Source organism: Apium graveolens, chromosome 8, assembly GCF_009905375.1.
Source record: "Apium graveolens cultivar Ventura chromosome 8, ASM990537v1, whole genome shotgun sequence".
Lineage (NCBI taxonomy): Eukaryota > Viridiplantae > Streptophyta > Magnoliopsida > Apiales > Apiaceae > Apium > Apium graveolens.
The window spans coordinates 163,463,426-163,473,023 of record NC_133654.1 but is presented as its reverse complement, the minus strand read 5'-3'; positions in this window follow the sequence as shown (position 1 = coordinate 163,473,023).

The window sequence follows — 9,598 nt, the reverse complement described above, 5'->3', positions numbered from 1 at the left end:
AATTTTAATTAGGAGTATTATTTTACCTACTATAAATAGCCTAATTTTTATTTAATTATTTATAATTAATAATTAAAATCAGAAAAATTATCAAAATTCTCTGAAATTCAGGTCGGATATTCGGGTCCGGGTTGCATAATCAAACTTTGATTTTGATCTGATTTCTACACCAAATCGAGTGATTTGAGTACTCAAATCAGAGGTTTTGATCTGTTCTTTCTATTTCTGCTATCAATTTCATGTTTTAATTCGTTAATTTTTATTTTCGATTTCTAGGGTTTATGTTCGATTTGGGTCTTTTTGATTCTAGGGTTATTAGGATGATTTGACGATTGATGTAGTTTCTCTATGATGTTTACAATCGTTCATTGTAATTAATTGAACAAACGATTCCTGGATAAGTATATTCGATTTCTAGGGTTTATGTTAATTTTTAATTTATACGTTTTTTATTTTGAGAAAGCTGCGGTATATAAAATGTTAGGGCTTTGATTATGTGTTGATCAAGGTTTGATTTGAGCTATTAAAATCAAAGTTTCATGTATAAACGAAGAAATTCGATGTTTCGCCGGAGATGAAGTCGGTTTGATCGGAGAAATTGATCTAAGGGTTTTCAAAGATGTTATGGCCAGAGTTAGATTGCCAGGATGATTTAGAACTGAGACCAGCTTAAAAAAGAACCAAACGGTTACGTTTTTAGCCTGAAATCGGGTCACCGAAATCCTGGTCGGTCGCCGGATTCTGGGAATTTTTCGGTCATGCTCTTCATGACTCTGATTTAACCCGTTCACCCGTTTCCAGAACCTGGTTTTGATCCTTTTTTGTAAGAGATTGATTTCTGACAAATGTTTCTGGAAATTGTTTTTAATTTTTATTCTTATTAATTATAAAATCATTTTTTAGTTATTTTATAAATTGATCAAGTAATTATTTAATTAATTGATTTATATTATAAATACTTCTGAAATATTTTCTAAAAATCAAAATTACTTATTTCTTTAATTATTTATTATTTATTAATAATTTATTAATAATTTAAAAATGATTAATTATTTTGATAATTAATCAAATAATTTTCAATAAATCATAATAAATTCATTTTAATACCAAAAATTATGGAAAAATCATTTTTAATTCTGATTTTTCCTAAATAATTATTTAAAAATATTTTAGGGTTCACTAATTAGGAATAAATATTTATATTGAATAATAAATTGATTTATTTTTATTTATTGAATAATAATTGAACCGTTTATTCGATTTAAGCGAAACGAAAGTCCTTCGACTCAGAAAAATAATTTATTTTCATGAAAAATAGTTTAAACTCCTAATTTCTTTTAAAAGCGAGTTAAATTTCGATATTTATTTACTTATAATCCTTATTATGTATAAAGACGAGTCCAATAAATTCAGAAAAATAGGAAACGAGCCAGCTATTGTCAGTTAAGCGAATAGCGAGTCGATTTCGATTCTAAAAATTATTTTCAACCTAGAATGACTATGTGACTTATGTGCTATGTGAATTATGTGGTTAATCAAGTCTTAATTGCCAATAATTATTATACGAGTCCATAATACGCGGAAGGGTAGACGATAAGAGCTATGTGAAGTCGGTTTTAGACACGATTGAGGTGCGAGATGACTAAACCAATCTATTTCTTTGATAGAAGCGAAGCCAACAAGGCAAATTGAGCCGGTGATAGAGGAAGGTGATACACTTGGAGTAGATCGCATGAAGGACAAGTTTTTTCCCTATTCTAAATTCAGAATAGTGAATTACTTCAGATTTTTATCGCAATTACACACTTATAATTCCTGTTCATGAACACGGATACACGATTATTATTCCTTTGTTCACATCTTGTTTTGATTCCTGATTTCCCTAATTCGTTGAATCCTCTATTCATATTCCAATAATTATACATATATTTATATATACATATATCTTGATATGTTCTAGTGTTGGGATATATCAAAAGTTTACCGATTATTCTGATTGCTCCTATATGGACTGGATGATGATGATTGGGATCAGGTATACACTTGATTCTAAGGACCAGAAATTAACCGGATCTTTGTGTTGGGCCTTAGAGCCTGGGTACCTGAATGGATCTGTACATTGAGGTGTGGATCTGCGCTATATCCTGGCTGAGCAGCAGGATATAGGTGCGAACTTTTGTCCAGTTTAGGTCATTTGATATTCGTTATAGTGGCCTTCATTCTTTTATTGCGAGGTTATATCTTTGCAGATGTAACCAAATTACCGGTTCATTTAGTTTATTATAACACTACTTATATATTGAAGACTTGTTGAGCAATTTATGGCTCACCCACTTTTGTTGTTATTCACCTTATTGTTTTCAGTTAAGAAGGAAAATGAAACCTATCAGGACTCGAGTGGTAAAAAAATGAGTCAAACTGTGAGACCCTCTCATACCAAAGGTGTTGATCCTGATCCAGGAAGAAAGCTTTGAGTTGCCTGAGCAGGTGTAGTGTATATAGTTAATGAGTGTTTGAATAAAGAAAAGATGTAGTAAAAACTTGTTAGACAATGGTTTGTATTAAAGAGAGTTTTGTGTGAGAATTTAAATTGGATTTTAATAAAAGTAGAATGTGGTTCTTGTTTTCTTACTTCAACCTAAAAACATTCGGGATAGTGATAAAGGGGTTCAATATATATATATATATGATTAATTATTATACAGGTTGTATAGATTTGATGATTAGCTAGTAACCCCCAGACTTATACCTCGGGTTTGGAGGGCGTTACAAACCTTTGCAAGTAATTGAAAGATTGTCCACTAACTCACTGTTATTTAAAGATATTGAATAACCATTTATTTCATTAAATTAAAAATAACCACTGAAATATAATAGTCAATTAAGGTCTGACCAATATTCATATTTAATCACAACTATCAGGATTTATCAGACAACACTAGTTTGACCAATGTCAGAATTTAACAAATACTGTCTGGATCTATTAGTCAAAATAGGTCTGACCAATATCAGAGCTTATATAGATAATCAGAGTTTAGCATGCAGATACTGAATGAAATTAATTGCATGCTTGCATGGCATCATAATTTAACACAATTATCAATAACTAGCAAGTATTGATACATAACGATAAGACACCATACTCTAACTATCAGTAGTTATTCCTTAATTATCAGAGTTTGAGAAATGTCCTGATATCATTCCTAATTCATTCACCAATCTTGTGAAAGTAGCTTCACAAAGAGGCTTGGTGAATATATCTTCTAAGTGCTGATCTGTTGGAACAAAGACCAATTCCACTATACCTTCTTCCAATGTTCCCTTATGAAATGGTACCTAATGCTGATGTGTTTAGTCATTAAATGTTGCACTGGATTTCCTGTCATTGCAATAGCAGTTTGATTATCACAATATATAGGAACATCAGAATAGTCTAACCCATAATCCAGTAACTGATTCTTCATTTATAGAATCTGAGCACAACAGCTTCCTGCAGCAATATATTCAGCTTCTGTAGTTGATGTGAAAATTGACTTTTGTTTCTTGCTATACCAAGAATCCAATCTGCCCCCAAGAAATTGGTAGCTTCTAGAAGTGCTTTTCCTATATATTTTGCATCTTGTAAAATCAGCATCAGAATATTCAATTAGCATAAAATCTGAATCTCTAGGATACCATAATCCCAAATTCATGGTGCCTTTGAGATATTTAAAAATTCATTTCACAGCTAATAGATGAGGTTCCCTTAGATCAGCTTGGAACCTTGCACAGAGACAGGTAGCATACATCATATCAGGTCTACTAGTAGTTAAATATAGGAGTGATCCAATCATACCTCTGTAGTTAGTTATATCAATTGAAGAACCAGTATTTAAATCTAACTTGGTTGTAGTGGCCATGAGAGTTGATGCAGTTGAGATATTTTGCATTCCAAATCTTTTATTCAAATTCTTGGTGTATTTGGATTGATTTATGAAGATCCCTTCATCAGCATGTTTTACTTGTAACCCCAGAAAATAACTCATTTCTCCCATCATATTCATTTGATATCTAGATTATATTAGCTTTGCAAATCTCTCACAAAGTTTATCATTAGTAGATCTAAAAATGATATCATCAACATATATCTACACTAATAACAAGTCCTTATCATGGTATTTGTAAAAGAGAGTTTTGTCAATTGTACCTCTTGTGAAACCACTTTCTATCAGAAATAGAGCAAGTGTTTCATAGTAGGCTCTTGGAGCTTGCTTTAGTCCATAAAAGCACAGTAAGTAGACATGATCTGGATAATTTGGATCAATGAACCCTGGAGGCTGTTCAACATAAAATTCCTCTTCGAGTTCTCCATTTAGAAATGCACTCTTTACATTCATTTGGAACACTTTAAACTTCTTGTGAGCAACATAGGCTAGAAATATTCTTATTGCCTCAAGCCTTGCAACTGGAGCAAACGTTTCATCATAATCAATGCCTTCTTGCTGTGAATAACCCTTTACAACTAGTCTTGCTTTATTTCTTGTAATAATGCCCTCACTATCAGTTTTGTTTCCGAACACCCACTTTGTACCAACAACCGGTCTGTTCTTGTGTCTTGGCACAAGAGTCCATACTTTGTTCCTTTCAAATTCATTAAGCTCATATTGCATTGCTGTAATCCAGTCAGCATCTTGAAGAGCTTCTTCCACCTTCTTGGGTTCAGTTTTAGATAGAAAAGAATGGTAGAGACATTCATTTTGAGTGGCTTTTCTGGTTCTTACACCACTATCAGATTTCCTGTGATTAAGTCAAGTGTGTGTGACTTAGACCATTTTCTTGCAGATGAAAGTTGACTCCTTGAAGAAGAACCTCCCCCTTGATCCATTAACTCTCTGTTATTTCTTTGACTAGTACCACTATCATGTCCTGATGGTCCCCCTGAATCAGTGTTCTCATTGTTATCAATATTTGATTCATCAGAATTTGAGGTCTGAGAATGTGATAATTTATCTACTGATGTTTCTTGAGTTGAATCACTTGTAGAAGTATCTGAATTTGAATCATGTTGCTCCCCCTTAACATATGCTTCAGTGTTTGAAGAATTTCCACTGTCATGTGGATCATCAGAGCTTTAAGTGATATCAGGATCAAGATTTAAGAGTTTAGCATATGGTACTTCATTTTCAGATCTGAACTTGTCATGGTCATCTACATCTTCCAGACTTGTTGTAACACCCCCAAATCCGGGGTCGGGGATCCGGGTTATAACGAGTTCCATTTCCCTTAATAACACCCAATCTTAATAAACAACCAACTACTGCGTACTGTGACCCCACAATAAACACACATACCACAAGTTATAGTCTCAGAGATGAATACCAAAATAACACAAGTCATTTTATTCCAAAATTATAAGTCATTATACCTCAAAAGGGTTTCTGAATAAATTTACATTTCTTTGCCATTATTACAATTCATAAAGATACATAAGTCTGGTACATCAAAAGTTGAAAGCCTAGCCTATTGGTAGTTCCTACCTCAACTACAGCGGCATCAACGCCTTAGGAAACTGCGGAACATTTCCTATCCGCTCGCGAATTGGGAGCTTGGTCATGTTCATCTTGTCTATATATTTCCGTGTGATGAAAGAAGAAAGCAAGGGTGAGCAACAAGCCCACCGAAATAATATATATAATGATTAACAATATATGAGCATTCTCATAGTACTCTTGAAAGGCTTGGTCAAGAAGAAATGAACCAAGTTCATATCTTAACGCGACCAAGTCATAAAATATTCAGTATATATGTATATATATTTTTGGAAATCTTTGAAATCCTTTGACATGTATATTATACACAGAGTTCCAGTTTATAACTGTATAAAAATATCGTTGCAAGGTGATCTCATATATCTAACCTTTTCTTAACATTTTTCTGAAAATCTTTGTCATGCATAAGATAATCGTTCACTAGATATAAGTTGAAAAGATGAAGTTACGAGATACTCCAATATACTTATATCTTTTCCGAATACTACTCGAACTACCACCGTTCAAGCTATAATCAGTTTCAAAAGTTCATCACATAGATGAGACTACAAGGTAAGACTTGAATAGATTCAATATTTGATATATCATTTGAAATAATGAAGTTACGAGATACTTCATTAGTCCCAATATATATAAATACACCTATATATATACATTTCAAACACTCTTCTGCTATGGAAGTATAAGCAGAGTGGTCATTCCCAAGAATTTTGGAAAGAAAAAACTTTAGCATAGCCCTGATATCTTGCTGATCAGGCAAAGATACCAATCAAGTCACCTTTTCTACTAGTAGATGGATAAATCCCCCACTGGTCATCACTCTGGCCACATTAGGACCTTATGCTGGACTGCCACTCAGCCACTTACGCATTGATGGACTCCCACTGAGCCACTTACACTTTCATGGACCCCCACTGAGCCCATGTTGCTTATGCCGACACATTTCGATTGGGCTTACTTCCCGAATGTTGGGCAAGTAATCAAACTCTTTTATCAAGTTAGGAACTTCGTTGCTCCAAAAGTACACCACGGAGCCGGATCCCTTAGGTTTTGCGCGAGTATTTAAATCCCCTTCGAAAGGAAGATCTTAAATCTGAAAATTAGTTTTGGGATCCGCTCTAACTTTTAAAATCATTTTAAAGACTCGAAAATATTTTAAAGAATGTTTAGAGTAATGATGATTTAATAAAATAAATCATTCGTGATTTGTTAGAAAATATCTGAATATTATTATTTAAATAATATTCCCATAAGGATAATCTTTATAAAAATAATTGAAGTAGAAGTTTTAAAAACTCATACTTGAAACGAATAATACGAAAGTACGATCGTTGTTTGAATAATGGAAAGTAACTTTGATTATTATTCTAAAATATCGAATATACCTTATTCTCAAGATAATGCATCAATATATTTACATCACAACAACAGTATAATGGGTAGAAAACTTTCCTGAGTGTCCCGGGGGTAGATTTAAGATTATAGTGGGTCCAGTAACCTATGAACAACAACATAAGCCGGAATTAGACCACGGTCGCTTAAGAAACTAGTCAAAACTCAACCCTAACGGTCGCTATGGTCGCTTATACGCTTAACGATTTGCGTTAATCGCTTGCGTACCCTTGGCTCCACCAATTTTAATAAATTAACCGTTACGAATTTTAAGGCGACTCTTTTGCGAGTACTTTACCAACTTCCTAATACACCTTAAATAATTGTTTTATATTCCAATTAGCCTTTTAAGGTTCTTAAACAAGGTTTCAAAGTTTCTCGAGGTTTCGGGGTTCGCTCGCGAAACGTCGATACTTAAAATGGTAGTTTATCATCGTTCGTAACTCGGATTTAGGCGAACGACATATCAAAATGAAGCTCGTAACATAAACTATCTAACCATGGGTCAAAATTTTACAGTGAGTTCACGGGTCCTGAATCTAAGCACAAAAACGTTCTAAGGTAAATCGGGCATTACGACGGCTATGTTTACGCGATTTCCAAAATAATTAACACTCTAAAACCTCATCAATTCACTCCCATCCTCCAACAACCAATAACACAACAAATACTACTTAAACCACCGGAAAATCAGTCCACACTCTAAGGTTTTACCAACTCATTCAATCACTACAAATTCACCATTCAAAATCAACACAACTTCACAAAAATCACTACTAAGCGTGGATCTAACTATACATTTACCAATTCATCTAAAAACTCAAACAATCAAGCTTAGTACTAAAGGTCAAGAAGTGTTTATACCTTTATTCATGAGTGAAAAGTTTCTAGGGAGCCTTAAAACCTTGATCAATCCTTATACAAGCTTGGATCTCACAAACAATCAAGAAAACACAAAATTAGATTTTGAAGTTTCTAAAAGTCCGATTTGAATAACGGTAAAAAGGAAGGTCCTACCATGCTTATGTGGACGTGACTTTTGAATAAGAGTTGTAGGCCATCTCAATACCTTTTTAATGAGCTATAGAACACAATATTTGAGTGAGTATTGAAGGAGATATGGCAGTTTTAAGTTGCAGGTATCATTTTGGCCGAGAGCAAAATGATGAATGAAAAAATGGAAAAGCTTCTTTTATTTCCTTGCATAAATATCTTCTCCCTTGATGACATCATCCATCATGCATCACTTTCTTGCCATGTGTCAATCCTTTATGGTTTGATGATGTCATAATCCTTGGCTTCCTGTACAAGCTTGGCTCTTGGTCGCTGGTATGTTTTACGGTTCGCTTAATTCTCATTCTCGTTAATAGTTTGAGGGATCATATCCGGGATCTTATTACTTGGGCTTCCCTGAACCTTTATTAATATCTTATATTCCTTTAATGATCCTCTGATATAATCCTCAAATAAAAAAATCCTTTTAATCATGTTACCTTATACTCAATTCTTTCGGTATCTGGTGGATTTTCGGGAAAAATTAAAGTGTCCGGATTCGAATTCTGACGACCTTTACATACACTCATTTACTTTAGGGAATACTAATACGATCTCAGAATTTCCATAACAGTACTCCTATATAGTGTGGTTTGATAATTTTCCTTAATCAGCATAATCAAAAAAAAATTACTATTCATCAGGGTTTCAAAAATTTCCAAAAATTGGGTTTATTATAGTCTCCCCTCCTTAAAAGGATTCCGTCCCGGAATCAGATAGAAAACAGTTGGGCATGCTTTTCTAGCATTGCGCTTTCTAACTCTCAATTAATTTTTTTTTCCACATTGAGGTTTTGCCACAAAACTCTGACTAATCTGATAACCCTGTTCCTAAGCACTTGCTCCTTTCAATCCATAACCCTTACTGGTTGCTCCATATAGGTCAAGTCTGGTTGCATGTCTATGCGCTCGTATTCTCCTATGTGTCCGACATTCGGATTATGCTTCTTCAATATTGATACGTGGAACATGTTATGAACTTGCTACAGGTTCGGGGGTAGGTCTAGCTGATATGATAACTTTCCAATCCGTCTTAATATCTCCAAGGGTCCAATAAATCGTGGACTTAGCTTTCCTTTCTTTCCGAACCTTATCAATCATTTCCAAGGGAATACCTTTAACTACACTAGGTCCCCTACTTCATACTCTTTGTCCTTTCGTGTCAAATCAGTATACTTCTTATGTCCATCTTGGGCTACTACCAGTCGTCCTCTGATTAAATCTATTATATCCTTGGTCCTTTGGACCATTGCTTGTCCGAGCATCTTGCGCTCTTCAACTTCATCATAACACAAGGGAGATCGGCATTGTCTTCCCTCAAGGATCTCATAAGGCGACAACTCGATACTGATATACGATCTATTGTCGTAAGAAAACTCAATCCGCGTTAAGTGATCATTCCAAATTCTTTCAAGTCTATTGCACAAACTCTCATCATAGCTTCTAGCATTATAGCTTTTGCTTCTCAATACCCACTCTTTTCCAGTTCGTAATCGTTACTATCTTCCATACAGAATACTAATCTAGATTTACCTTTCTCGCTAGAGTTTTATAACCTTTTAATAAATGCGTCAACCTTAGTATCACGAACGCGTTTCCATTCCGAATACCACCATACTTTTACTA